Source organism: Nyctereutes procyonoides, unplaced genomic scaffold (genome assembly GCF_905146905.1).
Source record: "Nyctereutes procyonoides isolate TBG_1078 unplaced genomic scaffold, NYPRO_anot_genome, whole genome shotgun sequence".
In the NCBI taxonomy this organism is placed as follows: Eukaryota; Metazoa; Chordata; class Mammalia; order Carnivora; family Canidae; genus Nyctereutes; species Nyctereutes procyonoides.
The window spans coordinates 6,666,201-6,694,175 of NW_026575020.1; the positions used below are offsets into that span (position 1 = coordinate 6,666,201).

The window sequence follows — 27,975 nt, forward strand, 5'->3', positions numbered from 1 at the left end:
AGCTGTAAGATAAATGACTGCTTCGAAGATGCTTTTCAGCACTTCATAAATCACCCACGGGCCCGGGCGGTTGGCTTCTGCCCCGCCTGGGGTCGTCCTCGCGCCCTGCCCGCCCCCCCGCCGCCCCGGGGACCCGGGCACCCCTGGGACGACCCCCAGGACGATCCCCGGCGCTCCCAAGGGAAAAGGGTGCCTGTCCTTCCCGAAGCTGGCAGCGCCCGGGCACAGGCGGGGGGGGGGGGCAGGCTGGTAGCAGGGCGGCCTCCTCCCCGAGGTGGTCCCGGGGGCCGCGCGGGGCTCAGGTTGACAGGCAGGCTTGCCCTCCTCTGGGAGAAGATGGTCTCTAATCGGCTCTAATTCAGGCTCTCTTCCCTGTGCCTGGCTGACACATCTGGAGATTTACAAGAGACATTTGAGAAGTATTTATAGCACAGGGGACTTTTCCTTCCCCTCCTCTGAGGATCTGAGCCTCTCTAGGAGGCTCAGGGTGGGAGGCTCCGAGTCCTTTCCCATGGGAGAGCGCATTCTTGGAGAGGGGTGGTGGACAGCAGGGCCTCTCCCCGTTGGGACCTTGGAAGTCCCTGGCCGGGGACAAAGAGCAAAAAACTGGACGGTGACGCAAGCGCTGCCTGGCCTGGCCTGGGTCACGACAGTTCCCTCAGCAGGAAGGGAGAGCAGGGTGGAGTGGAACATTGGGCCTATCGGGCTGGGACTGCAAGCACGCAAGCAGCACTCAGAGGTGGTAAACCCGACAGAGAAGTGAACCTGGTCTGAACCAGACACCTTCTCATGCAGAGGTTTCAAATCAAAACAGCCACTGCCAAGTCCCAGGTCAAGTGTCAAAGCTAGTGGCATGGACCCTTCTCCTAGTCTGGGAGCATGGATTTGGAGAAATTGGCCTTGGTAAAAACAGCAGGCCAACATTCAGTAGGCAAAAGGCCACAATAATCTTATGAGGCCCTGTGCTGCCAAGCCTAGGCCCAGCGTTGGTTTGGGGAAGTCTCACCAAGCCAGCAAGGAGAGAAAGGGATTCCTGGCTCCAGACATCAAGGTCTGGCCGAAGGAAGGAGAGGTGCTACATGGGCACTGCCCTGTCCCCTGGGCCTAGTCCTCCCCAGAAGGGGTCTGCATTCCACCAGAGAACAAAGCCATCTTCTCATATGGAATGCTGCACCCACAAGGAAAATAAGCAGAGAGAGCAAACTCAGGAGCTCTGAGTAGATGTGCTCATGTGTGTGACCCCGTGATCTCTATCAGAGTGGCATTCCTCACTTATTTGGTATTGATTAGCCACTGTCTCTGAGTCAGGCACTATGCTAGGTGTTAGGCACAAAAAGGTAAAAGACACAACCCTTTCCCTTCTATTCCAGTGGGAGAGATGAACATAAAAGCAAATCATCACAAGTGGTTATTATGACGACGAGTACAAAGTAGGATGGAGCCTGGCACCTCCTTGAGGAGACTGGGTCTTTTCTCTCCAAGGGTCTTTGGTGCTCCAGAGTGGGGGTTTGGGGGATTCCTCAAATCTAGGAGTAGCTCTGAAAACACTACAGAGCAAGGGTTAGGAGCGTGGACTCTGCAGTGGAGCATACTGAGTCTGAATTCCAAGTGCAACATGGGACTTAAATGCATGACCCTGAGGTGAAAGGTTACATGCTCTTCCTACTGAGCCAGGCAGGCACCCTCAGTCTGAATTCCAATTCTGTCACTTAATAATGGTATGATCTTGAGCAAGTGTTTGACTTCCCCATACCTCTTCTACAAAAATGGGGAGGAAGGGCAGCCCGGGTGGCTCAGCAGTTTAGCGCTGCGTTCAGCCCAGGGCCTGATCCTGGAGACCTGGGATCGAGTCCCACATCCTGCTCCCTGCATGGAGCCTGCTTCTCCCTCTACCTGTGTCTCTGCCTCTCTCTCGCTGTGTGTGTGTGTCTCTTGTGAATAAATAAATAAAATCTTAAAAAAAAAAATGGGGAGGAAGAGGATGATGATTACTATTGGGCTTACCTGGGGATCCCTGGGTGGCTCAGCGGTTTAGTGCCTGCCTTTGGCCCGGGGCACGATCCTGGAGTCCTGGGATCGAGTCCCACGTCGGGCTCCCGGCATGGAGCCTGCTTCTCCCTCCTCCTGTGTCTCTGCCTCTCTCTCTTTCTATGTCTATCATAAATAAATAAATAAATATTAAAAAAAAAACTATTGGGCTTACCTCATAGGGTTAGCATGAAGATTAAGTGAGAAAATGCAGATCCAAGTGCCTGGAACATAATAAGTGCTCAATAAATGTTAGCAATGGAAAGGGAAAGAGAGAAAGAGACTGAATGGAAGAGAAAAGGAAGGAGTTTGAGAGAGGAGGAGAGATCAAGAAAGCCTCTGTGTGTTTAGGCAGGAAGAAAATCGGGAGAAAATCCTCAGGTCCCCTGAATGAGGGAAGTACTCTTTGGGAAGCCCCTGCTACCATCTCCATAGTTTGTAAGCACTTTCTGGTGAACTGAGAGGATTTGGTTCTCATCCCAGCTCTTCCATTAGTTGCTAACATGTTCTTTCTCAGTCTCCATGCTTCAGCTCCTCCTCTTTGAAAAGAAGCAGGCAGGCCTCCTTCTACAATCCTCGTTTCTGACATTTTATGGATCTGTTCAAGAATGCACACAAAAAATGAATGTTAGTATGTACATAGATAATTTTACAAATCAATTGCAAAACTGTATTGTTGCAACGGTTTCTAAGCAATGCTCTATCGCTGCTAAATGTCTTTTGTGGCACTCAAAATGATGATATATTATCAGCTGTCCTCTGTCCTGACAAACATCTTTGTGACACTATCAACAGCATAGTAACCACACTGGGGCTATAGCAATGTCAATGTCGATGTTGAAAAGGTCAAATTTCCAAACCCAGGGCCATTTTGGAAGTTTACCCCAGGTTCAGGCTACTCAGAAGAACTTAGATCTGCCATTTTTCTGAGACCTGATCTTTCTGATTCATCTTTAGCTTTTCAAGTGCCCTTGTTCATCCAATTTAGTCGACTATACTGAACATTTCCCATGTGCTGGAAAACTTGGCTTAAGTTCATTGTCTTTTAAGGGGAAATACATGCAAGCAGATCAAAAAATGCAATAAAATGCTGCAAATGTGGCAACAAAAGTCTGAGTAGGTGACACTGGGAATGGCGAAGAGGAAGTGGTCTGTTTTCTCCCCTGTCTACACAGTGTTCTACACGTGCATACTTGTTTGACAAGTGAATCACCCAGTGACTAGCCAGCCGGGAGTGGAAGACTGCAGTGAGGGGGGCGGTGGGAGAGACGAGCAGGAAGGGAGAAAGAAATCTACCTGCCCACATACAATGCTGAGACAATCAAACCAACTAAATTATAAAGCAAGTAGGAATGGGATTACACATCTCTAAGAACAACTGTGTGAGGTCAGAAATAGATATGACCTGAAGCTATTACCGTCTTTCTTTCTGCCCCCGCTCTTAGAAGAATCCCCAGGCTACGGATTTCCTGGCCAAAACAAGTTGAGCAGCACTGGGGCAAGGGGTGAACTTTCTTCCACCCACACCAGAAGAGCTGAATCCCTGCCTCCCTGTTAATGTGGAAGCGAGGTCCTCCTCTTGCCGACTACTAACGTAGTTGGATGAGGATGAAGCAAATCTCTCTAATCTTCATATGATCAAAGGCCACGTTGCATCTTGTTGCATCTGGGGCTTACTCTTGAGCTTAGAGTCTGATACGCACAAAGGAAGACAAAGTTATAGGTTTATCTGTCTTATGGCTCACAGATTTCACCAACTACCAAGAGGACTGGATGAGAACATGTGAGTTAAGCCACACAACCAGCCCTACCCAGGTGGAAGAACCGCAAATATGTGGCCAGCTCACAGAGGGTGAGGATTGACAGCTTCCTTGCCAAAGACAGTATACTCCTTTCATTTATATTTCAGTGTAAGGTACTAAAATGCAGAGAAGTGCAATAGCTGTCACATTTCGTAATGGGATCCGTCTTTACAGCCCAGATCGTCGGAAAACTTCTTACAGAATAATAATTCAGCCCTCCTCGGGGCTTTGCTTCATTTCTGCTCTCCTGGGGAAGCAAGCAAAGAAAACTAGGCATTTCCTACTCAGCCCTGTGTCAGCCTAGAGGCACTGAAATCCTCTCTCTGGTTAACTTGAGGTTTTTCCCATTGTCAACAATCTGAGAGGAAGCCTCAGACTTCAGCCAACTTTTACAGGCAGATCCCTGTTACTGTCACCCACTGATATCTTTCTGCTGACCCCTGGCTTCAAACTTGGCTCAGTCAGTGCTCTTGACTTTTCCCACACTCGGCACTTCCAATCTAAGAAAATGCAGCAGAGCCTGTTTTCCAGTGTAAGCATGTAAATTCCACACTCATCAACTCCAGGCATTTGCAACTCCTGGCTTGGGCCCTACTCAGGAGACAGACACAGATGATGGAATTTGTTTTTAAAATCTGCCTTTCAGGTTAAGAAGATGGTGCCCCTAGTTTTTGTCAGGAGGCCCTGTAATTTGAATGTTTCTCTAGGACTAGAGAGAGGAGCCACAAAGACCCACAACACGCCTTCACCAATGCGCTTTGGTAATCAGCAGCTGAGAGTTCTCGCTCATGCTAGGTAATTCTATTTGGCTCAACAAACATTTGTTGAGTACCTATTAGATGCCAGGCGCTGTGACAGGTGCTGGCAATTATTGCTCACAACCTGTACTTGTGAAGCAGTTGGCCAGGGTTAGAGATGCTGTTAGGTGGCTGAGGGATAAAGGACAGAAGGGACAACCAAGCTCATCGTCACAGCGCTCCGTCTTTCAGAGAGCATCTTACACGTGAGAGAAACAGAAGCACAAAGCAGTCAAATCTCAGGATAACTCATTTGCTCTGAGTCAACTGCTTGTCTCTCCTTCTGAATCATAAGAGTAGTAGACGGAGCTGAGGATCTAGAGTCCAAAGACCTGGGTTCAAATTCCAGTTCCTCCATGTAGTTGTGTGAGCATGGGCAAGTTGCTTCACCTTTGAGTCTCAGTTTCCACCAAAAAAATGGAAATTAGAATATTTGTCCTGCTCACCTCATAGGTCGAAGAGAAATTCAGAGCAAATAATGCAATGTGGACTAGTGCTTCTCAAACTTTAATGTGCATATGAATCTCCTGGGGGGCTTGTTAAACTGCAGACTCTGGGTCAGATGTGGGTTGGTCTGAGAACTGACACTGCTAACAGGCTCCCCGGTGATGGTGCAGAGCATGGCCCATGGGTCACACTTTGAGTAGAAGTCTATGGACTGGGATGCCTGGGATCCCTGGGTGGCTCAGCGGTTGAGCAGGGTGCCTTTGGCCCAGGGTGTGATCCCACAGTCCTGGGATTGAGTCCCACATCGGGCTCCTGCGTTGAGCCTGCTTCTCCCTCTGCCTCTGTCTCTGCCTCTCTCTGTGTCTCTCATGAATAAATAAATAAAATCTTAAAAAAAAAAAAAGAAGTTTATGGACTATTTACTAGTCGGACAAAAAGGATGGTGATACCCAATAAGCATCACTATCTAAGTAAACATCCAGAACTCATACAGAATTCAGTAGAGCCATACTAAGTGATTAGAGATGTGTTAGGCAGCCACATTTGGAGCAATAGGAGAAACTTACAGCATGGCTTTGCTTACTTAGGTGAAACCATTAGAGAATCCATCTGATCCATCCAAACTCAGCAGCTAGGTCAGAAAAGAAAAAGTGGAATTCTTCTATCTCCTTCAGTTAAAAACATTTGCCCTGGATATAAAACATTTAGATAAAAATCAGAAGGCCCTTGATCCTGCTAGATCATATCCTGTACATTGTTACTATCTCCTGCCAAATTTCTATAGAGTCTTAAAGCTGTTGGAATAGATATGCTTGAGGTTAGGCACCTCATATCCTCCCCAGTCCTGAGCTTGGGCCTTATCCTAGTGTTTGAAGACCCCTTTGAGGTCATTTCTACCTGCTTCTGAGCACTGATGTTACCCTAGATGAGAAACATATTTCTGTTTTTCAAATGCTTTCAGAAAAAGCCTCTGCAGGGGCACCTGGGTGGCTCAGTGGTTGAGCATCTGCCTTTGGCTCAGGGCATGATCCTGGGGTCCTGGGATTGAGTCCCACATCAGGCTCCCCGCAGGGAGCCTGCTTCTACCTCTGCCTATGTCTCTGCCTCTCTTTGTGTGTCTCTCGTGAATAAGCAGTCTTAAAAAACAAAAAAACAAAAAAAAAAAAAACTTCTGCATTTCCCTATGGAAATGACACACACTCACACCCTTAGGAATATTTATATTTAGTTAATGTTTGTGTATCTCCTATGGGCTCAGGGGTAATCCGAGTAGTGTGCAACCTGGAAGAGATGAGCTGGACTCTGCTTGTCCCAATGACCTACAAAGAGATGATCCATGTCTTAGAATGTGTGTGGCCAGATCTCCAAGGGCCAAAACAAAGCATAAAGTTGAGGGAATTATTGAGATAAATAGGAGGGGAAATATTATAATGAAATATTTTTGGTGGGAGGCAGGAGTCCCAGATTTTAGTCTTATCTTTGCCACTACTCTACTGATCTGGGATGGGGCTTCCAACATCTATAAACAGAATTTACTTGCTTGTAATGTACATACCTCTTCTGTGGCTAGAAAGGATTTATGATTCAAAGGAGATATGAAGGGAAAAAATGGTAGTAAAAAGCAAGAAAGCAAAACATAGAAATTTCTTTTCTCACAACTCTGGAGGCTTAAAAGTCCAACATTAGGGAGTCATCAGGGCTGGTGTCCTCTGAGGACTCTCTACTTGGCTTGCGGATGGCCATCATCCTGTGTCTTCAGATAGTCTTCCCTCTGTGTGTGTCTGTGTCCTAATCTCCTCTTCATGTAAGGACACTAGCCATATTGGATTATGACTCACCCTATTGGCCTCAGTTTGCCTTAATTGCTTCTTTAAAGAACATATCTATAGGGGTGCCTGGCTGGCTTAGTCAGTAGAGCATGCAACTCTTGACCTGGGAGTTCTGAGTTCAAACTCCATATTGGGGATAGAACTTATTTAAAATAAAATTAATTAATTAACTAATTAATTAATTTTTAAAAACCACAAAAACATGTGTCACACTCTGAGATCCTAGGGAATATATTTGGGGGGAGGGGATATTTTTTTTTTAAGTTGACATTCCCCCAGTGGTTTTTACCTATATTTCTCAGTTGCTGGTTTCCTGCTTCTCTTTGGGTCTGAGAGTTGGGTTCAGTTGAAGCTAAGGGGAATCAAACAAGACTCTTATTGGAATTCCCTCCAGAACTTTCCTTGGAGAGCAACATGCACTGGAGTCCTAGCTCCTGCTCCAAAGTTTGCTGCTGATGCAAAGTGGAGTCTTTCCTGGAGAAGGGAGGGTTGGGAGGAGTAAGTGGCGACAGTTTATCTGAAGCTGGCGCTGGGTTCATTAAGAGGCCTTGTGCAGTTTATCTGCTTCTTGTCCACAAGACTCAGCTGCTTCGAACGCAGAGTCCAGGCCCTGTCACCATCCCAGCCCTGGCGGCGTCAGGTTGGAAGAGTGTGAAACAGGGCATCCTCTCCCCCCACCCGGCTCCCCTTGCCTCCAACTATCTGTCCTCAAGGGGTCAGATAGGAGCTGCAGTTGTAGAAATGAGGCTTGAAGGCCCTCTGTCAATGCTTTCTACCTACCCCTGAGACAGTGGGGTCCTGAGAGTTCACTTGGCTGCTCCAGCAAAGAAGAGGCCCAGACCTCAGCGGAAGGAGGTAGAGAGAGAAGAAGCACAGACTTACCTTTATCAAAGCCACCTTGCCCTAAATGTAGATGACACTTATTTTAAGTGGTCCCATTTGTCCTTGTTCTTGCCACATTTTGATGTTGGGGAGTAGGATAAACTTCTCTACTGCAAGAGAGGAGAGTAAGGGATTGTCAAGCCTCTTTCCTAATGTCGAACATTAGGCAACTCAGTGGTAGAATCAAACATGGAGAGACGCTCAGTGAGCTCACTCAGGGATGCTCACTGAGGGTGGCTCAGTGGTTGAACGTCTGCCTTTGGCAGGGCGTGATCCCGGGGTCCTGGGATCAAGTCCTGCATCAGGCTCCCTGCAAGGAGGCTGCTTCTCCCTCTGTCTATGTCTCTGCCTCTCTCTATGTGTCTCTCATGAATAAATAACTAAAATCTTGAAGAAGAAGAAGAAGAAGAAGAAGAAGAAGAAGAAGAAGAAGAAGAAGAAGAAGAAGAAGAAGAATAGAAGAAGAAGAATCAAACATGGAACACAGACCTTCTAAGTCCTGGACACCTTACACCTTTCCTGGGACTGAGGCCCTGGCCAGGCCTAACATTCCTTCAATGCAGGGGAGAGTGGTGACTTGTCCAAACAACTCAAAACATCTGTCCCAGGAGGGAGGAGACACCCCCGCCCCCAGAGGGTGAGTGCATTAGTCAACTATTTGGAGTAGACTCCAACATCTGAAATTATTAACTTCCTGCTCTATCCAGAGAGTACCACCACTGTATCTACTATTGGGATTCATTTTCAGAAAACTATTGACTTTTTCCAGGAAGGTGGAAGGCAGTAGGTGGATTTATTTGAGTCAAAAGGAAACAGTTATTTTCATGGAAATCTGCCCCATTGAAACATGGAAAGTTGTTAGAGCGCTGAGGTCTCCTGCTCATCTCCAAATTCAGCTTCCCAGAGGGGCCGATTTACACTTACCCTTTGTTATCTGCTTCTCCTAACTCCCCATCTGGATTTGCTTCCTCACTCCAGGCTCCACAGTGTACCGGGATGTCACTCCGAGTACCAGGGTATCACCAGGAAAAATCAGGCACCAACATTCCTCAACACACATCAGTGGCCATGTAACTCTGTGCCCCAGACTCGATCACCTGCGGTGTGTCTGTCCACTACAGCCTGGTTGTTAAACGCTTGGGGCCGTGGAGCCAAGTTATCCCGTGTTTAATCTCAGCTCTTCTTACTGGCTGTATACTTAATCTCTCTAAACCCCTATTTCCTCATCTGTTAAACGGATGTAATAAGAGTATTTACTTCTTGGGATTAAATGAGATCAAGTGCTTAGCACAGGGCTTGGGCGCCTGGTAAGCACCCCATAAACTTTAGTTATTATCTTCAGTGACTTTTATGGAGGTGGCTTCCACACTCTCCACACCCATGTTCGTCCTTCCAGATTGCTATGTCTGCCCCCGTGGGCCTTCCTCTACTTTGTGTGCCCCTGTGCCTTATAAAACATGATCATCTCTATGCCCTTTGCCTAGTAGATGCCCTTTCTCTCTTACTCCCATGGAGGCACAAAGGGCAGATGCGTTATTTGGCTACCTGCTTCCCAAATCTGTAAGTAGAGAAAGAGCACAAGGCCCTACCCTCCAGATAGCTGGAATGGAGGCCACTTGACCTTCCATAGAAACCCTCAGCAGCCCTCGTCCCAGTCCAGCCCTGCTCCCCCTAGCCTGGAGTGGGGGCTTCGGGGAGGTATGGAGCCCTATAAGTGTTCTCCCCGGACCCTCAGCAAGCTGCTTATCAGGGGCCGATATGCCAGTCCAAGCTGCCTTGGGCCCAAGCTTGCCATGACAGCAGGAGCTGCCTGAGAAGAGAGGCTGAGATAAATGAAGGATCCTTCATCCCCGTCAGCACGGGCAGGACAGAAACCAGGTGCAGGGCAGCGAGCCTTCATCTTCTGTAAACAACCTTCCATCGCCCACTGCGGCTGCTTGAGCCTGAGACAGGGATTAGAAGCACGGCTTCTGCAGGCCTGGGGCCTCTCAGCTGGACGGCACCTGAAAGGGCGCAAGATAACTGGCTGCTGGGAAAGAGGCTTGAGGAAACCCGGCCGGCCGTCCACAGGGGGTTTGCTTGACCTGGCAGGAGAGAATCTGATATCTAAACAGTTCCCTGAAGCCCTAAAGCTCTGAACAGGCTCCAACTAAATATTTGATATCACACTAGATAACAGCCCAGGGCTCTTCCCGGCTGGCGGGAGAAGGCTCTGCTCGGGTGGAGGGAGGCCTCACCCGTACTGGCTTCAGCTGACTTGAAGGGGAGGCCTTCCAGTTGGGCTGGTTTTGCTGTCCTTTTACCTGGGATAGTCCAACTAGGGGACAAATGTAGGTCTTCTGGGACGCCTGGGTGGCTCATTGGTTGAGTGTCTCCCGTCAGCTTAGGTTGTGATCCTTGGGGCCTGGGATAGCGTCCTGCATCGGGCTCCCTGTGGGGAGCCTGCTTCTCCCTCTGCCTATGTCTCTGCCTTTCTCTCTCTCTCTCTCTCTCTCTCTCTCTCCGTGTGTGTGTCTCTCATGTATAAGTAAATAAAATCTTTTTTTTTTAATTTTTATTTATTTATGATAGTCACATAGAATGAGAGAGAGAGAGGCAGAGACACAGGCAGAGGGAGAAGCAGGCTCCATGCACCGGGAGCCCGACGTGGGATTCGATCCCGGGTCTCCAGGATCGCGCCCTGGGCCAAAGGCAGGCGCCAAACCGCTGCGCCACCCAGGGATCCAAGTAAATAAAATCTTTAAAAAAAAAAATTGTCAGTCTCAGTGAACTCATGAAGAGACCTGGAACCTAAATCTCGTTGGAAGGCAGTCATCCGGGGATCCCTGGGTGGCGCAGCGGTTTGGCGCCTGCCTTTGGCCCAGGGCCCGATCCTGGAGACCCGGGATCGAATCCCACATCAGGCTCCTGGTGCATGGAGCCTGCTTCTCCCTCTGCCTGTGTCTCTGCCTCTCTCTCTCTCTCTATGAGTATCATAAATAAATTTAAAAAATTAAAAAAAAATTTAAAAAAAAAAAAAAAAGGAAGGCAGTCATCCCCTCCCTCTCCCACTTCTTTGGTAGAAGGTCCACTTTCTGGAGCTGAAAAAATACCTATGACTCCCTGTGCTCAGCTTCATCCACCTGAGATGACAAAACAAAGTTAAGTGCTTGAATCCCAGGAGGGAGGTGAGGACAGACAGGCCTGGCCAAATGAAAGAGTGTCCCTAAGTAGAAGTCCTATTTTTCCAGCATTTCTCCAGATGAGAAAGTCCCCAATCCCGTGTTCAGAGTTCCTTGTAAGATGATCAGAACAAAAGCACGCTTCAGATAGTACTGCCTCCGAAAGGGTGTTCCACCTCTGGTTGTAAAGTAGGAAGCAAGAGTGAAGGATATGGCTCTCTGGCCAGACAGACCCGAGTTCAAATCCCAGCTCTGATACTAGCTATGAGATCTGGGCCAGTTATGTGACCTCACTAAGCCTTTCCTCATCTGTAAGACAGGGACAGTAGTACAGTCACAGCATGGTTACAAGGGTCAAACAGTGAGACGCGGGAAGGAAGCACCTACCCGAGTACCCGGTACAATAAAGGCTCAATAAATGGCAGCTGGTGTCTGTAATGAGATCTCAGCCAGTCAAGCAAACTTAGAGACAGGAAAGTGAGATTTATGTCAGAACTGCTTCACAGGGGTATGATTTGAGCACAGAATATGGCTTTATTCTTTTTTTAAAACTTTGTATTTTTTTAAAGATTTATTTATTTCCTTATTCACGAGAGACACAGAGAGAGGCAGAGACCTAGGCAGAGGGAGAAGTAGACTCCCTGCAAGAAGCCCATTGTGGGATTGGATCCCAGGACCCTGGGATCATGACCTAAGCCAAAGGCAGAATCTCAACTGCTGAGACACCCAGGCATTCCTAAAACTTCCTATTATAGAAATTTCTTTTTTTTTTAAAGACTTTATTTATTCATGACAGAGACACAGAGAGAGGCAGAGACACAGGCAGAGGGAGAAGCAGGCTCCCCACGGGGAGCCTGATGTAGGACTCGATCTCAGGGCCCTGGGTTCATGAAGGCAGACGCTCAACTGCCAGGCCATCTATGCACCCTATTATAGAAAATTTCAAACAGGGGTACCTGGGTGTCTCCGCAGTTGAGCATCTGACTTGGGCTCAGGTCATGATCTTAGAGTCCTGAGATTGAACCCCACACCGAGCTCCCTGCTCAGTGGAGAGTCTGCTTCTCCCTCTCCCTCTGCCCTGCACCCCACTCATGCTCGCACTCACTCTCTCAAATAAATAAATAAATAAATAAATAAATAAATAAATAAATACTTTTTTAAAAAAAGAAAAATTTAAACATATACATAAATGACAGAATAGAATGGACTCTCCTAAACCTAACGATACCTAGTTTCAACACTTGTCAATCAAGGCCAATCTTACATTGTCCATACCTCCCTATGCAGGTAGAGTCTGTTTTAAGCTAGATATTTTGGCCACAAGTCTAGGTTTATTTTAATAAGAGAAGGAATGTGGAATTTAGAGCCTAGAAAAGTGTTCCACTCTAGGCGGATCACTTAATTTATTTGACTCTCAGATTCTTCACCTATAAAATGATGATAATAATACTCGCCATACACACTTCACAGAGCTCTTGTAGAAATGAGCTGCCTTGAGAGGGCCTTATAAAAAGAAGTGCTATGCAAGCATGGGTTCTTAATGTCCCGCCTCTCACTCTGTGGCACCAAGTATGCTCTGAACAAACATTTATTGAGGCCATTGTTAAGTGTTAGGTTATGCCAAAGAAAAACCTGTTCTTCAATTTTGGGTTGTGCCCCTAAGCCCAGCTGGTCACATTGCAAATGCTGTCACTACGGCACCTGGGCCAGACAGAATGGATCACTCAGTGTGTCTCAAAGAATCCCCTCAGTATGCATGTTCTGTTGGACCAGAGACTCACTTCTCATACTCCATGTCCTTGTTCAATGTCAAGGCCTGCAAAATGTCAAACTATGTCAGGTCTCCAGGGCTGTATCTCCGTTAAGGTTCAGAGTGAGAATTACAGAGACAGCAAGACCTCAAAGTTAAGACCTCAAAATTACACTTTGAAAAAAAGAAGCTGTCCAGGACATAACCCAAATCGCCCCTTCAAAAATTATTTGGAGTTCAGTCTTACATCCAGACTTTAAAGGCATGAGAGGAGAGCAGAAGGGGATGCGTGACCCAAAGTTTGCCCCTAAAGCTATTTTGGCTTCAGCTGGAGAAGATGGCTATTTCTCTCTTGTTTTTCTTCCCTTCAAAAGAGGAGAATTCAGGATTTCATCCTTGCCCCAACCCCTGCCTCCTGGTGGTCCAAGAAAACAATATTTTCCTGCTCAGCAGGGCAAAACCTCTTATTTCTACACTGAAGTTCCCTGCTGCAGACAGATTTCTCCAGCAAGTTATTTTCTCACCACTGAGCCCTGGCTATTTTGCAACCCTGGAGCGCGTCAGGGCCAGAGCAGAAATGAAAGGACCAAGGCCGTGTCAGCTGCACTGGGGCCCAGGTCACTGGCGATCAAATTTTTTAATGAACATGGAGGCCAAGGACTTGAAAGGAAGGTCGGGGTTCCCTGAAAGGCGAATACAATATGTGTCTGGATTATTAAATCCTGAACATGAAGCCATCAATGTCTTTCCAATAGCCATTACTCCCAGGAGCTCAGGGCTGCCCTGATTGGTCAGGTCCCTCAATCTCCTGGATGCCTCTGACTTCATGCTGTCAAAGAAGCATGAAGGACACTTGACCATAGGGATATGTCCCAAGAATCAGTATTTTGATGCGATATCTGCACTCTCATGTTCATTGCAGCATTATTCACAGTAGTCAAGATATGGGTACAACTTAAACGTCCATCTTTACATGATAAAGATGTGGCTTGTACACAGAGTGGAATATTACTTAGCCATTCAAAAGAATGAGATCTTGCCATTTGCAGCAACATGGATAGGTCTTGAGGGTATACCTTAAGTGAAGTAGAGAAAACCAGGTACCAATAATTTCACTCATATGTAGAATCTAAAAAAAACAAAAACAAAAACAAAAAAAAAACCACCCAAAACAGAAGCAGAATCATAAGTATAAAGAGGACATTGGGAAAAAATTAAAAATAAATAAATTAAAAATAAAAATAAATTTAAAAAAACTAAAAAAAGAGAACATTGGGAGTGACCAAAAGGGAGGGGCTGGAGGATGGGCAAAATAGGTGAGGGGAATTAAAAAGTACAAACTTCCAGTCATTAAATAAATAAGTCATGAGGAGGAGAAAAGTACAGCATAGGAAATATAGTCAAAAATATTGTAAGAGCATTGCATGATGACAGATGGTAACCATGCTTATCACAGTGAGCATGATATCTAGAACTGTCAAATCACTGTGCTGTACACCTGGAACTAATATAACATTGTATGTCAACTGTACTTTAATTTTAAAAAATTTTACATATATTGCAATAGTATTCAGCCATAAAAAAAAGAAAGAAATCACGCCATTTGCAAGCAAATATAGATGAACCTGAAGGACACCATGCTGAATGAAATAAGCCAGACACAGAAAGATAGATATTGTATGATCTCATAGGTAGAATCTAAAAAGGTTGAATTCGTAGAACCAAAGAGTAAAGCAGAGGTTGTCAGGTACCTGGAGGCAGGGAAATGGAGAGATGTTGGTCAAAGAGTACAAATCTTCAGATCTAAGATGAGCAAATTCTGGGGAACTAAGGTATAAGCATAGTGATTATAGTTAATAACATTGTATTGTGTACTTGAAATTTGCCAAGATAATAGATCTTGAGTGTTCTCACCATGCACACACAAACTCACACACACACAAACTATGTGAGATGACAGATATGTTCATTAACTTGACTGTGGTAATAATTTCACAATGCATACACATATTATTAAATCATCACATTGTACACCTTAAAAAAAATCATGTTGTAGGGACGCCTGGGTGGCTCAGTGGTTGAGCATCTGCCTTTGGCTCAGGGCATGATCCTGGAGTCCTGGGATGGAGTCCCACATCGGGGTCCCTCCAGGGAGCCTGCTTCTCCCTCTGCCTGTGTCTCTGCCTCTCTCTCTCTGTGTCTCTCATGAATAAATAAATAAAAATCTTGAAAAAATATAGAGAGTTTCAGTATTTTAAGATGAAAAGAGTTCTGGAATTGGCTGCATATAATGTGAATGTACTTAAAGTTAGTGAACCATACACTTGAAAATGATTAAGATGGTAGGTTGTATGTGTACTTTATCACAATTTTTAAAAAAGGTATTGGGGAAGTTAGGAAAATTTGATATGTATTGCATGTTATTGCTAACTTTTTAGGTATGATAATGGTACTGTGATTATATAAAACACCGTCTTTATTCTCAGGAAGTGCAGACTGAAAAATACAAGGGTGAAGTGCAACCTATTTTCAAATGCATGAGTGGAAGGATGGACACCTAAATGAAGAGTTCCATAAAGCCAACCTGGCAAAAGGCTAACTGCTGAATTCAGGTGGTAGATGTAGTGTTCATTGTACTACACTTTCAGTGTTTTCTTAATATGTGAAAATTTTCATGATGAAAGTTCAGAAAAATATTTAAATCACTGTATGGACTCAGCTGAAGAAAATACAAACAAGCCAACACATATGCAAGAATAATTAGATTTTTCCACAAGTTAAGTCTGATGTGACTAAAAAAAAAAAATCCAACGAAACAAAAAATAACAATTAGTTGTATTTTTAAAAAAGATTTTATTTATTTGAGACAGAGAGAAGGAGAGTGAGATCATAAGTGGCAGGAGGTCGGGGTAGGGTAGACGGAGAAGCAGACTCCCTACGGAGCAGGGAGCTGGATGCGGCACTGGATCCCAGGACTCTAGGATCATGATCGGAGCCGAAGGCAGATGCTTAACCGACTGAACCACCCAAGTGCCCCCATTAACTGTGTTAATAGAAATTTAGTATCCGTGGTGTGACCCTGGACAAGTCATTTACCCTCTGTAAATCTTGGGTTCCACAGGATGCAAAATGAGAATTATATTGATACTTTTCCTCTTTGGGTTGTGACAAGAATTAGATGAGACAATGTATGTAAAAGGCATGAAACAAAAGCCGATGTTTGATAGGCTCTCCATAAGTGGCTGGTGGGAGCAGAAGCACGAGGAAAATATTAGTCTTAATGGACCGTGCTTGGGACACCTGGGTGGCTCAGCAGTTGAGCATTTGCCTTCAGCTCAGGGTGTGATCCCAGAGTTCCCGGATGGAGTCCCACATCAGGGTCCCTGCAAGGAGCCTGCTTCTCCCTCTCCCTATGTCTCTGCCTTCTCTCTGTGTCTCTCATGAAGAAAAAGAAAAAGGAAAAGGAAACCTTTATATCATATGGAGAAGAGATAAAACCAAAAACTAAATAAATTTGCTGTATCTGTCAGTTATTAATATTATACCATCTATGCTAAGTGTTGGATCTGGCTCATCTTTACTCTTATAGTCATTCATTTATCTTTTCAATATTTCATATCTATTTACCAGACATATTTTACCTTAGGTACTAAGGATATAGAAATGAATAGACATATGAATAAGTGATGAGAGCAATGTGCTAAGTGCCCAGCAGCAGGATTAGCGAAGTATAAGCAACACAAAACGGAAAGAGATTCACCCTGTTTAGCGATGGTAGGAAGGCTTCTTCGAGGAAGTGAAACTTGAACTCTGTTTTGGAAAATAGATAAGGATTCTCCAGACACAGAATGGGTAGAAAATCATTTCAGCAAATAGAAGAGCTTATTAAAAGCCAATAGAGAATGAGTATCATGTTTTGGAGGGACAAATAACCAGGTAAAATCAGATCTCAAGGAAATATGAAAAGCCAAGAATGTCAGGAACACATATCACAATTCTAAAAGGAGATGGACAGACTGATTTAGACATCCAAACTCCTTTCTTCACACTTCACACTTCTACAACCTCCCTCCTAAAACCCTGTATCTCTTCATTCCATAAGCTGGTGACCTCATTCACACTCTAAGCTTTTTTTGTCCTCCAGTCATTGCCATATTTTAATAACATTTGCAGATATAACAACGTGGAATTGGTCTCTTCCTTACCTTATTGTACATTTCAGTTTTTTTAAAAAAAGATTTTATTTATCTGAGAGTGAAAGAGAGAGAGAGAGAGCACATGCACGAGCCAGGGGAGCGGCAGAGGGAGAGGGAAAAGCAGACTCCATCCACGCTGAGCGTAGAGCTCGATGTGGGGCTCCATCCCAGGACCCTGAGATCATGACCTGAGCTGAAATCAGATGCCTAACCAACTGAGCCACCCAAATGCCCCACATTTCAGAATTTTGACTTTTCAAAATAGACGCCACTTACTTACTTTACATTTTGATGGGCTTGTACTGATCTTCCATTAGGACCCTCCCTACAAGGTTGTCATGTGCAAAGAGCACTCACTTTCCTCCAGTCTTGCCTCCAACTAATTGAAATTCCTTTGGCCTCCATTTCCTCAGTTAACAAGCAAGGCTGATGATGGGAGGGATGAAAGTAAGAGTGGAAAGAGTCATAAAGCTTTAACTGGATCTTATAAAAAATAGCTCTCACTGCCCACCCCACCTCCATACTCTCACTGCTGTTTCATGATTTTTACTGATCCTCAGCCAAAATTGATATTCCCTTTGGTTAGGGGGCTGAGTAACTATCTACAAAGTAAGTGAAATATGGTGTGCTTGGAGTCCCGTAGCTTGTGAAATCACCAAGACCCATTATTTCAGCATGGTTGTCTCCAGCCCGGCTCCAACACATGAAAAGACTAGGAAGATGCCTGGCTCCTGCCTTCCCATCAACTATTTAATTTGTTTGACACCTCTTACTGGTAAAAGCTCAAGTGAAGGCATTCTGTAGCCAGACGAGGGCTGAGATCTCTAAATATGTTGAAAATGTTCTCTGTTTTTTCTCAAATATGTCTCTCTCATTCAGGTATTTGCTCTATGATAGGCTTTTACCTTGACAGCCCTGAGTCTCCACAGCTTGCATTGCAGAGCCGATAAGGAAAGGCAAGATCCCCCCAGATCGAGCACTGGGAGCACCTGGTGAGGAGAGGCCATATGTGATTTGTGCTGTGTGGCCTCACAACCAATGCTCACTAACCTCCCCCTTGCTGGGAATGCATTCTCATCTAGAGGGAAGGTAAAAGAAAGGAGAAAATAGTGGGTTTTCTCTGAGGGGCTCACACATGAACTCCCTGGTTGTCTCCTTATCTGCAGACTTGGCAAATTCTTTACAACATCTGATCAAGGAAGGGTTTTTTGTTGTTGTTGTTTTTTGATGTTTCTGCATGTTCTCGATGTGCTGCCCTGCTGCTAGGATATGATGAGATGCCCTTATCAGGAGCCCCTTTGGAGCTCTGCAAAGTCTACGTATTTTTAAGTAAACAGCAAACTAGTCCCAGAATGTAGCTTCTTTGGGACTAAAGCAACATTTGCATCAAACAAGAGAGCAGATGCCAGACCCAAGTGGTCTACTGCCCCTAATTGGGCTCTATGTCCTCGTCTCTCCTCTTCCTGTCTCACCCCAACCTCCACATCATTCTATTGTCAGGACCCCTCTATAGCTTCCCCAGGACCTGGGCTGAGTTATAGGATAGGAAGCTGCTCATGGCCTCCAGCTTTCTGCCTTCCATCTGCTTTGTGTTTCGCTCTGCAGACCAGTGCCAGGAGGCTCGCAGGTGGAAGAGATTGGAGATTGGAACTTTTGATCTGCTTATTCCTCAAAGTCTTCAAAGCCCTGACCTATATGTCTACCATGTCCAGGATCTCCAACAAGGCCCTGAAGGGGAATGGCAGGGAATGAGGAATGTGGAAGAAGTCTGATTCCAATGAGAGTAGGCAGGGTGCTGGGTGGCCCAGTAGGTAAGGCCAAGAGTGGCACTCTTGATGTAGGCTCAGGTCCTGATCTCCAGGTCTTGAGATTGAGTCCCATGTCAGCTCCACACTCAGTATGGAGGCTGCTTGAGGTAAGATCTCTCTCCCTCTCCCCTCTCACTTGTGCTCTCTCTCTCAAATAAATAAATAAAATTCTATTTAAAAAGTGAAAATCAGGGCACCTAGGTGGCTCAGTAGGCTAGGCGTCTGGCCTTTGGCTCAGGTCATGATCTCAGGGTCCTGGGATTGAGCCCTGCATCGGGGTCCCTGCTCAGCAGAGTCTGCTTCTTCCTCTCCCTCTGACCTGCCTCCTTGCTTGTGCTCTCTCTCCCTCTCTGTCTGTCAAATAAATAAAATCTTTTTTTTAAAAATGAGAATACACAAGGATACCTGGGTGGTTCAGCAGTTGAGCGTCTGCGTTGAGCTCAGGGAGTGATCCTGGGTCCGGGGATCGAGTACAGCATCAGGCTCCCTACAGGGATCCTGCTTCTCCCTCTGTCTATGTCTCTGCCTCTCTTCATGTGTCTCTCTCGTGAATAAACAAAATAAAAATCTTTTAGATAGATAGATAGATAGATAGATGATAGATAGATAGATAGATAGATAGATAGATAGATAGATAGATGACAGATAAAAATCAGGGTAGGCAGCTGAGCAGTGCTACTGTCTCTGACTCCAGGGCTAAAAGCCTCTTCTTCTCATCCATCCATGAATCATGACTCCCATTTCCTGGGAAGTCATAGCCCCCACACACCCATCATAAGAACTTGGAAAGAGATGTCCTCAAAGACAACCCTTCTCATATTCATGTTAAGAGCCCCCTTCCCAAAAAAATAAAAATAAAAAAATAAAAAATAAAAAATAAAAATAAAATTAAAAAAAGAGCCCCCTTCCCATTTCCCCCTTCGCTGTAATATACCAAACCCTAAATTTTCAACTTCAAGATCAGTCATGTTCAAAGTGTCTACATCTTTCCAAACTTGGAGAAAACTGTTCCAAGGGAAGATCCCTAAGGCAAACTTCCCATCATGGCCAAACCCTGGACCATTAGAAGTTTTCATGGAACCTCTGAGTCAACCAATATTTGACTTGGACTCTATTTGCAGGAATTTTCTATCTTTAAAGGTTAGACAGAGAGAGAAATTTCCTAGTCGAACCCAGTGATCTTCAATATTTGGGTTGTCTGCTTGATTTCTCTTCCCTAAAAGGAAAAAGGATGACCTAAGACCCTGAACAAGGCCTGATAGTGAGGGACTTGGCTGCAGCAAGGATGGTGTAATAAAAGCCATGATCCTGAATGCATTGCATATTCTGAATATGCGGACTTACATATACATTCTTGAGGGCCAGAAGCAAAAAAAGAAAATCATATGTTGCTTTTCAGATATGCAACCTTGGGTACATTGCTTATTTTCTCCGTGCCTCGGGTTCCCCGTATGGGAGAACAAAGATCATAGAAACCTCCCAGAGATGCGATGAGAAGTAAGGGCTAATAGCAAAGTGCTATATGGATGTCAATAACAACAATGGAAAAAAACAAAAAACAAAAAACTGAGGCCCTCAAGAGGGGAGGTCAGGGTGAAGCACTAGGAAAGAAGTAGTTACCCAGAGAGCAATGATAAGGAAGAGCAGATGACCTGGGGTAGCTGCACTTTCTGCCCTTGAGATAATACTGCTTCTCCTTCTCACCTGTCCATAAGGTTTCTCTACTCCAAATGCTCCTTGTCCTACTCACAAAAGACACAGGCTCCGCTCAGCAAATGTTTGTTCCCCACAAATGGCTGCCAGTCTGAGAGTGCTCACCCCTCCCAGAACTTGGGGATTTGTATGGATTATAATTTTGATGACTGATGCAGCCCTAGACGTCAGGAAGATGAACACAACTGGCAAGAGATAAAGGATCCTTCTCATTTCTCACCAGCCACCAGCCTGCCCCATAGTCCTTTCCTGCCCAGGCCCTGCTGCCTGTCTCAACAGAAATATAGTGACCAGACCAAGGGATGTGATATTCCCACTCTGCTTAGAACTGATGCAATCACATGTTATAATTTCTGTTCCATTCTGGGCTCTTCATTTTATGGAAATATTAACTAAGGAAAGAAGAGCAAGATGGGGAAAGATCTGGAAATCTGGTCTCAGGAGAAACAAATGAAGCAATTGGGAATGTGTATCACTCTAGAGAAGGAAAGAACTAGGGACACACATGAGAGCTGTTTTCAAATATTTGGAGGAGTAGCATGTGGAAAAGGAATTCAGAATCATTCTGTTGACTCCAAAAGGTGGCAAAATAAGATCAATGGGTGCAAGTCCTAAAGAGATGAGCTCCTAGTCTATATAAAGAAATATTTCCTGGGACACCAGCCTGGGTGGCTCAACGGTTGAGCATCTGCCTTTGGCTCAGGGCATGATAAGAAAAGACAGAAGGGAAGAGGAGAGGGAGGCAACGCAGATTCCTCAGTTCTCTCTGTGAGCTAAGAAGCAGCTAGATGGTTATCAAAATATCCAAAGGCAGTACCGATCTGAAAGCTGGAGTACAATCTCATGTGGGGGCAGGAACCTCTCTCCACATCTGCCAAAGGCCAGGAGAGAACACTTCTCCCTGCTACTAGAAGCAGATTTACAAGTAACTTACTCCTCCTCTGTCTCTATTCCTTAAACAACAAAACTCCTCCATTAAGCTTACAGTTGTGGGGACTGTGTGTGTGTGTATGTGTTAGGAGAGGGGGAGAGGCCTTTCTCTCCAGGCACACCTAGGATGGAAACCCCCCGCTATTCAGACCATCAGGGACCTGTGAACTTTTCTCTCCCTCTCCCAAACCAGGGCTTCAGACCTCCTTGGTGAGTGGACCCTGTAACTCAGGAAACTGTTCCCAGTCCCAGACTGAGGTGGGAAGGGATGCTGAGGGTGCCTAGTCAGACCCTCTGTGACAGCAGGAAAATTCTCTGCACCTTAAACCCTGCCTTGGTTGAAAGGAGAGGGTGGAAGACTTCAGGCTTCCTGCCTAGGCTTCAACTGACTTAAGAGAAGAATCTGAGTTTTGTCTCAGCAACTGAGCAAACATTTACACTTGTCACCAAAAATAAATTTGAAAGCTAAATTTAAAAGATCTGGAGAGATGGAAAAAAAAGAGAATCAGGTCTTTTCTTGTTTTCCAAAGGAGGAATCTGACATTCAGCTCAGCTCAGCACCTGGCCAACGCAGAAGACATAAGAGCAAGAGGTTTGTGTACTGACTAAATTAAATTCAAACCTAGGATCCTATTTCCCACCCCACCTTGGAGATTTGTGTAAAAGAGAGCTGGAGGAAGAAAAGGAAAAAAGTAAAATGTGCTTTAAATTTTTTCCAGCCACCTATATCCATTTGACTTAGAAAGTAATAAAGAGGCAGAAGAAAGAGCCATATCTGTTGTAGACAAGCCTCTCATTAAAAAGAGGAATTTTTAAAAACGGGATTTTCTCTAGGGAAATAGAGGAGTTTTTCATAAAGGCAGAATTTGGGGACACACTCGGATTATTTTTGTTAGATTTATACAACGCACACTTGAAAGTCTGATTTTTTTTTTCCAAATAGTTTAGGATGTTGAAGAACACAAAGCTGGGGTTGGTAATAGGCACTAACTGGGTTCTATTTTCCTTTTATTTTAGTATCCATCCCTTTGTTCCTCATTATTAAATTCTAGAGATAAACACAAGCTCTTTTTCTTAGTCGAGGCAGGAAGATGCAGATAAAGTCTACTAAACTGTGGGTCCCAACACCCAAATGAAAACCAAGGAAAAAGTCAGCTTTGCAGATGTTCAGTATCCGATGAAGATAATGTAAGAGCTTGGCCACGTTTGGGATTGTTTGTTTTGCTTTGTCTTCATTTTTGCTTTCCCTCTGAGTGCTTAGCCACAGGCCACCAAACTTGAAGAGCTGATTAATTTTCTACCTATTTCCTTTTCGTTTCCATTCTGGGAATTCTGGAAAGATAAATTTGATTGAGGAATTTTTAGCAAAAGGCCCTCCTCCTTTTCACCTGTATGCGGAGAACCCTTCTGTTTTCCAATCATACTTCTCAGAAGTGCTGCTTTGCACCACTGACAGTCAAAATACAAACTCAGGGGTGCCTGGGTGCTCAGTGGTTGAGCATCTGCCTTTGGCCCAGGGGGTGATCCCAGGGTCCTGGGACCGAGTCCCACAGCGGGCTCCCTGCAGGGAACCTGCTTCTTCCTCTGCCTGTGTCTCTGCCTCTCTCTCTCTCTCTGCATCTCTCATAAATAAATAAATAAAATTTTTAAAAAATACAAATTCAAAGGAGTGGGAGAGAAAGAGAATGTTTCCATGCAGGTTAACAATACCTGTCTCCCAGGGAGCCCGACTTCTCCAGCTGTTGCAGCCACGTCTGTGAAGCTGTGTACTGGATTTTTGATTGAGAACACGAGTAACAGTGCTGGTTTATACATCGGTCTGCAAATGAGGAGGGGACGCCGGGGACACTGCGGGAATATATCAAGGTGTGGATTTCAATAGGTTTTGAAATGTTCGCACCATAGGTGGGAGCCTGCAAGCATGCAGGCCCTTTCCAAGGCATCTTTGCAATTCCCTCATTTCCAATGCACCTAAATTACTGAATTTGAATAGCTGAATAGAGACCCCCTGATGGATTCAGCACTTGCTACCCCCCCCCCCATCCTCTGGGGAAGATGTTGTCTTTGTGGCTTCAGTCCCTGGGGTAGGATCTCTCCTGCCAAATCCCAAAGGTGGGGATTGAACAGTGAGTTTCGGAAGCAGACGGAGTGTAAATAGGAGAAACTGTAGGTGATGGGGGGGAAGGAAGAGTCGGGGCTGAAGAAGAAAGTGGGTTAGCTCTTCCACCACCTACCAGCCTGTGTCTGCTTACATACAGCTGGAAGACTTTTCCCCTAAATAACCTGTTATCCAGATTTTGCCTCTTCAGACTCCCCATCCTAAAAGACAAAAACACCTGGCAGAGCCTGCAGCCAATCCGAAATGGGGAACCAGAGAACCCTGGCGAAGCCCTGGCCCTCTGCGTTCCTGCAGGTGGCTGCCCAGGAAGTCCCTTCTCTTAGCTTTGTTCCTACCGATCTAGAAACCTAGCCCCAGGTGGAGCAGAGGGTGCAGGGGACCTTTCCTTTTCCTTGACAGTTTTCCTTTTCTTTTAGATTCAGTGTTAACTTTTTTTTTAAATTTTTTTTTAGATTTCTATTTCTTTATTTGACAGAGAAAGAGAGTGAGCACAGCAAGGGGAGTGGCAGGGAGAGAGAGAGGGAGAAACAGACTCCCCGCTGAGCAGGGAGCCCAATGCAGGACTCAATCCCAGGACCCTGGGATCATGACCTGAGCCAAAGGCAGATGCTTAAAACGACTGAGCCACCCAGGCGCCCCTCCTTCCCTTTTCCTGACTTGTCAGGTTCCTGTTTCTGTGATCAGGATCTATGTGTGTAGATCTATGGTAGTAATAAGCAAAAGGATGTCATCAATTGCCAGCAATTTCCAGTGATGGCTACTGACCAGGCTAGACTGGGTGATGCTCCTGAGGGCTCTTGGAAACTTCCAGCAGGTGGCCATCTCTCGCTGTCCCCTTTCAGACTCAACAAGTCCATACACTGCCCTGTGCCAAGTCACCATATTGGCCTTAGAAGAGGAAGACAACCCAAACATTTTTAGAAAAGATGAAAGGAAACCTAGGTCCATTCGTGTATGGATGACCCTAGATTGCGTGGGGTTGAGTTGGGAGATGGAGAGGGAAAAGAAAGGCTTATCTGTGACAGGAGCACCTCACCAGGATCTCCTCAGCAAGATCTCCTCACCTGGATCACTCTGCAGAAGGATGGCTGCTCCGTCCCTCTTCTACCCACATTTCTATCAACCTAAACACCCAGGGGTGCCTTGCTGGCTCAGTCTCTAGAGCACGTAACTCTTTTTTTTTTTTTTATCTTTATTTTTATTTTTTTATTTTTATTTTTTTAAATTTATTTATGATAGTCACAGAGAGAGAGAGAGGGGGGCAGAAACACAGGCAGAGGGAGAAGCAGGCTCCATGCACCAGGAGCCCGACGTGGGATTCGATCCCGGGTCTCCAGGATCGTGCCCTGGGCCAAAGGCAGGCGCCAAACCGCTGCGCCACCCAGGGATCCCGAGCACGTAACTCTTGATCTTGGGTCGTGAGTAAGTTCGAGCCCTATGTTGGGGGTAGAGATTACTTAAAAAAAAAAAAAAAAAAACCTGGGATGCCTGGGTAGCTCAGCTGTTGAGCTTCTGCCTTTGGCTCAGGGCCTGATCCCGGATTTCCGGGATCAAGTCCCACAACGTGCTCCTTGCATGGAGTCTGCTTCACCTCCCTCTGCCTGTGTCTCTGCCTCTCTTTCTGTCTCTCATGAATAAATAAATAAAATCTTAAAAAAAAAAAAAAAACAGCTGAGCCTTTAAATCCCTTACATTTCCAGAGTTGGGTATTTTCTTGAGTTTACACCTGCTAACCTAAAGAAGCCCCAAACAAAACCTCTGCGGGTGAGCCCTGGGAACAGACTTGCCCTGAAGCTAGGAAGTCAACTTACTGTCATTTGCCAGAGATAGACACCTTCAACGGACAACAGAGATGGTAGAGGAAGAAAATGCTTCTCGATCCTCCTCCCTACTTTCATTACCTCCATAGTAGTACACTGATGATGATAATACTCTTGGACTAATCAAACATTGGAAACTGATATCCTTTCAGGACACCAATTTTGGGATGCCCTCCTTCTAGACAGGAGCAGTTAGCTTCAATCTTCACTTACTCCCATAGGGCTCCCTGCATGGAGCCTGCTTCTCTCTCTGCCTATGTCTCTGCCTCTCTCTCTGTGTCTCTCATGAATAAATAAATACAATCTTTAAAAAAAAATCTTCACTTACTCCACAAATATTTACTGAGCATCTACTATGTGCCAGACACACAGAAATAGAGCAATCAACAAAACAGACAAAATCTCAGCCTTCATGGACCTTACATTCTAGAATGTTAGAATGCTAGAATGTTACATTCTAACATTCTTACATTCTCTAACAGAATGTTAGAGACTGTTTTCATATTTGGTTGCTGAGAATTGTGTCACCTCTTTATTGTATGAGCTCTTTTAGTGTCTTTGGAAAAAAAGTGCAGGCTATTACAAGTTTGCAAGTGTCTCTATGATTAAATATAATCTATAATACTAATAACGTGCAGATACATGACCCTTTGCAGCCCTGGATCATCTCCAAGGCCCAATAGTTTCATTTTAGTCAATTTCCACTCCTTCTCTCAAAAGAAGGAGAATCATTTGCTGAGTCGTCTTTCCTCTGGGAGGCCCCGACTGCTTGCTGGTCCAACAAGAGTGGAGAGACCAGGGCATGACCCCACGACCGGGGCCCTTCCCCCGTCCTTCTGGCCACAGCAATCCCCTGGACAGCCGGCTCAGGCCAGGGCTGGGGGTGGGGGGCTGCTAGCCATTTTAGGGCTGAACTCTCCATGAACCAGGAAGGGAAGGGGCGGCAGCAGAGCAGAGCCAGCAGGAGCAGGCTAGGGAGGCCAGGCTTCTGGGCAAACCTCTCTGGCTGGGTAAATATTGAGCTGCCTCATCTCCAAGGTGGGGGTTGAAACAGAGCTGTCACACCAGAGTAAACTGAAGGGAGCTTCAGGCCCCTGAGGAGCAGAGAGCACATGCTTTGTGGGACTCCCTCCCTCCTAGGTTCCCTTCCAGGCAGAAAGGGCTGCAAGGCTCAGAATCATCTGGACTCAGGCCAGTGATTTTGAGAGCTTAGAGGAAATGGACTGGGGGTAGGAAGAGAAAGAGTGATTTTAATTAGCTCTAACTGGGCCAGTAGACTATATCCAACAGGATGTTTCCCCCACCCCACCCTCCCATCCTCCTATCCCCATTAAGTTTTAACATTCTTTCTTATTTAGGTCTTCTTCTAGCCTCAGATGAAAGGATGAGTCAAGCTGCAGTGGGATAATTCAATTTATATGAAAGACTGGGAAAGCAGGCCCAGAGAGATTAGGTGACTTACCTGAGGACACACAGGAGTCTCCTGATGAGTAAACTTGGGTCCCCTGACTTCTTACAAAATGCTTTCTTCTCTGGAGTATCTGCTCCATCTATTTCCTGATGTGAAGAACAACAGTGGACAGGCGCCAGGAGGCCTTTAAGCCTCTCTCTTCTCCCAAGAAGGGACATAAAATATTTCTCATCTCCAACTCCTGTCCCACCCAGGATTCACTCTATTGTGTAAAGCACTTAGAGAGCCAAGGAAACAGCAAAAGCTGAAGCATCTGGAATATTGTGATTGAGTCATGCAAAGGAGGTCGGTCAAAGAGGATGCCTGGGTGGCTCAGCGTTTTGGCGCCTGCCTTTGGCCCAGGGCCCAATCCTGGAGTCCCGGGATGGAGTCCCACATTGGACTCCCTGCATGGAGCCTGCTTCTCTCTCTCTGCCTGTGTCTCTGCCTCTCTCTCTATCTCTCATTAATAAATAAAATACTTTTTTAAAAGGAGGTCATTCAAGGGAGTCCTTAGAGTCAGGACTGAATCATCAGAAAAGAGAAAAAGAGAGACGTCTGGGTAGCTCAGTGGCTGGGAGTCAGCCTTTGGCTCAGGGTGTGATTCTGGGGTCCAAGATCGAGTCTCACATTGGGGTCCCCACAGGGAGCCTACTTCTCCCTCTGCCTGTGTCTCTGCCTTTCTCTTTCTGTGTCTTTCATGAATAAATGAATGAAATCTTGAAAGAAGAAAGAAAAGAAAGAAGAAAGAAAGAAGAGAGAAAGAAGAAAGAAAGAAAGAAAGAAAGAAAGAAAGAAAGAAAGAAGAAAGAAAGAAAGAAAGAAAGAAAGAAAGAAAGAAAGAAAGAAAGAAAGAAAGAAATAGAAAAAGAACAGAACAGGAAAGAAAAAAGAGAAAAGAAAAATCTGGTACAACTCCAAGGGGTGCCAGTCTCATGGACAATAATAAGAATGTGCTCCCAGACTTATGCAATGAGGCTGTCCTGCCAAGAGCATGTCTTATCATGACCCTGTACCAGTATTCTGTGGAACTACCCTGAATCCTTTTGTTCTGAATTATTTTATTCCCTAACAGCAAGTAGCATGGTTATAGTACTAGTTGGGCCTGTGGCTACAGTGCAAGAGAGCCAGGGCTGGAGGTTGTCTGCTTCCATCACGCCAAGACCAAGAACAACTCAGTGTAAGAAAGTAAGAGAAGGGCAGCCCCAGAGGCTCAGTGGTTTAGTGCTGCCATCAGCCCAGG

General features: G+C 45.4%; 1 long non-coding RNA gene across 5 annotated transcripts; it reads right to left on the reverse strand.

The window, feature by feature from the left end:
* Nucleotides 1-243: 243 nt before the first annotated feature.
* Nucleotides 244-26,968, reverse strand: LOC129503425 (uncharacterized). Of its 5 annotated transcripts, XR_008663172.1 has the most exons (7): nucleotides 26,745-26,968; nucleotides 23,054-23,191; nucleotides 7,786-7,895; nucleotides 7,193-7,255; nucleotides 5,641-5,763; nucleotides 2,005-2,626; nucleotides 244-391 (listed from the first exon to the last, which is right to left on the reverse strand). It is a non-coding gene; the product is annotated as an uncharacterized LOC129503425 (long non-coding RNA). The 5 variants fall into 5 exon arrangements; XR_008663171.1 differs by lacking the exon at nucleotides 7,193-7,255; XR_008663173.1 differs by lacking the exons at nucleotides 7,193-7,255; nucleotides 26,745-26,968 and adding an exon at nucleotides 24,228-24,326.
* Nucleotides 26,969-27,975: the final 1,007 nt, after the last annotated feature.